General features: G+C 35.6%; 1 long non-coding RNA gene across 1 annotated transcript in view; it reads left to right on the forward strand.

The window, feature by feature from the left end:
* LOC129363801 (uncharacterized) overlaps positions 1-976 on the forward strand; it is a 2077-nt gene extending 1101 nt beyond the window's left edge. Inside the window, exons 3-4 of the long non-coding RNA XR_008606349.1 lie at positions 587-677; positions 842-976. This is a non-coding gene — a long non-coding RNA (uncharacterized LOC129363801). The remainder of the gene's footprint in view (positions 1-586; positions 678-841) is intronic.
* Positions 977-3179: the final 2203 nt, after the last annotated feature.

The raw sequence follows: 3179 nt of genomic DNA on the forward strand, positions 1-3179 counted from the left end.
TTCAGTGGCTAATAGTAAGTTTTGCCAGATCTAAAGTGACTGAATGTAGTGTTAGAGAGCTTATAGAGCTAGAGTTCAGCTAAACATTTATTTGGCCAGTCTGTTTTATTTGTCTTTATTTGCGTGGGATGTGGAAATGTAAGGAGTGTAGTCTCTCTCTGTCTCGTAGATATGACCTGTTAAAACATTTTACACTTAAACACCGGCATATGCGACGTTATCCATGCCCACACATAGACTGTCCATGTACTTGTAAGACTGGAATGCTTTGCATATTCATTTAAGTAGAAGGATATAGACTGTGTTGACCATTCTGTACTTTTCACATATTTCTTTGGTAATATATTCATGTCTTTATTTAAACATCTAACAGCTTCAGTTAGATGTTTAAATAAAATGTTAAACTCCATTTTAGTCATGGCATAATGAAGGGATACTAACAATTTTAAATATCTTTCAAATAGACTGCAAGCCACTGATCACTTTTGTTGTCACTTCCTTTGAATGTAGCTATGTTTTCAGTGTGTGAACCTATACTGCTGGAGTTTTGAGATTGTTTCTCATTGTTTTTGATCTGCATATTTAGGAAGACACTGCTGAGGTCAGACGAGAGTGCATCCTCAAATGTCTGTGTGTACCTAAATGAAGATCCAGAGAAGCTGGTGAGGGAGTACATGGTATGTTAAATTCTCTTTGTGTTTTACAATAGAAACTCCTAAGAGTTGTTAAAATACTTTCACCAACTAAGGTCCATGAGTGACTCAATCAATGTCAATCTTAATTTATTTATTTAATTACATGTGAATTGTCTCTCCCCCAATACCTTCCCTAACTCCCTTAGGACGTTGATGAATGCGCAGAAATGGCCAAAGCCGAGACTGTCCTCTGAATCGTCATTTGAGCAGAGGGTGCAGAGGCTGCCGATGCACATCTGGATGTTGGGATTGTCCTGGAGGAGGTGGAAGTTATGAACAGCTTGGACAGTGTATCTTCTGCAATAGTGATGCTGCTGGGCTAATCTATGCCTAAACTTGAGCTACCTCAAGTTTAGTGCGTTCAGCACTCAACTTGCTCAGTAACTCAAGCATACCTTTGAAGTAATACAGAAATAATAATGAAATTGGATGGAAAGAAACTTATCAAAGAAAGCACAAGTTCTCAATAGAAACTCGCTGCTAAGTTGAGTAAAGTTTCATATGGAAAATGAGTGTTTAAAGTCTGCAGTAGAAAAGATTTATATTGTTACAGTTCTCTAAGTTGAGCAACTATACTGACATGTTTTATGTTGTAAAGAATTGGCTGGGAAATGAAACTGTAACCTTTTTGTAGTTGTTTTTTTTTATCTCAATGTCCAATCAGCTGTGTTTTTGTGCTGTGTAAAAAAACGATGTATAACAAAATACAATTGTGTTGTACCTTTTCTAATTGTTGAGTGTTCTTCCTACACTTTCACCTAGTGCTATCTTAAAATGCTTGATTAACGCTTGAAAATATGTCTTTGAATTAAACGTCATGAAATAATGGAAAGGATTTCCACACGATTAAAGCTGTCTTTTAGCATGAAGCATATTTGTTGAGCTAACTTGCTTTTAGTGAGTTGGACCTACTGAATCAGGTAGTGTGAAGGTACCACTGTAAAATAAGGTGGTTTCAACTAGATTTACATTCATCTTAATGAAGTTACATCAATGATTTGGTCCTAAACATTGCAGATTAGTTGGGCTGGCTGTATTGCACTACACTGGGTCATGCTATAGTAACTGAGTTAAAGGAACTTTAAAACATATGTTGAGCCCACACATTTCATTTGAATTTGAATAACCTTAATGAATGGAGTTGAGCCACTCATTTGATTTACAATCATCCATTGCCTTACCATAATTCTGGTTAAGCCAACATATTTGGTTTAAATTAGAACAACCTTAATGAATTATGTTTTGCCAACTCATTTTATTTATATAAGAATAACCACAATATATTACGTTGAGCCAACATGTTTGATTTAGAATCACCCATTGAATCACCATTGTAACAAGTGGAGCCAACACATTTGCTTTACATTGGAATAATCTTAATAAATTAGGTTGACCTAACACATTTGCTTTAAATAGGAGTAACACAAGTACATGGTGCTGAAATAAAGCAAAGTAATCAGGTGGAAATCCTTTCCATAATTTTTTTATGTTCATCCAATGACTTATTTTTTTTCAGTGTGGAGTTGGTGTAGCAGAGCAGGCGGCTCTGTGATGAAAACAGTGGATGGCCAAACTCAGATTTTACAAAAGTGAACATGACGGTACAGTAACAAACCTCAGAGTTACAGCTCATCCGGAAAGTCTTCACGTTTCCTAATATAAATGTGTTACAGCCTTATTCCAAACGTTCTGTTTTCTCAAAATCGTCCACACAAATATCCCATTACGACATTATGCCTGCCGACTACACATCACAGGAACTTTTTTATTTTCTAAAACTAGTGTCGTTTGCTCACATTAAACCTGCAAATTTTATAACATTATCACTTAAAAAGAAAGTTACTGCCCAGAAATATAATTATCGAGTTTAATGTTAGTTCAGTATTTTATTTGTGTTGTCCTAATGCAGAAACTCCTACTTGTTGTAGTGTGCCACAAGGCTCTGGACCAGGACTCATGTCAATTGTTATCTACATTCTCTTTATTTAACATTGAATCAAAATATCTATCTATTTAAGCTTGTTGGCATATGTTAAAGTTGAGCAATGTTTGAAAAGTCTGTGTTAAAGAATGGAGCCGAAACGACATTGAAGTGGTTTGAACTTATGAGACATCAAAAGGATGGGAACAGTAGCATATAAATATGTAATTTACTTGGAATGAAAGATTTATACAGTTAATTCTGAAAGCTCATTAACTTAGAGTCAGGAACTGTGTTATTAATCATGACTAAATTTGTCTGACTTTGTAATTTCACATTATCTTTTAGGCAATTTATTTTCCTTTTATGCTATTTTTTTTCCCCCAAATGCTGAAAAGCAGACTCTGGTACTCAAGGGTCAGAGTGGCTTGCAAACATTTGAGTCCATTCCTGCTTCAACACACCACATGAATCAATCGAATGAATGCTCTATAACCAGGAGTTTGTAAAACCTGCCAATGCCAAGGAAGTAATTCAGTTTGATGGACACCGACCCTCCAGGA

The sequence above is a fragment of the Poeciliopsis prolifica genome, unplaced genomic scaffold (assembly GCF_027474105.1).
Source record: "Poeciliopsis prolifica strain line A6 unplaced genomic scaffold, Auburn_PproV2 SCAFFOLD010, whole genome shotgun sequence".
NCBI lineage: Eukaryota > Metazoa > Chordata > Actinopteri > Cyprinodontiformes > Poeciliidae > Poeciliopsis > Poeciliopsis prolifica.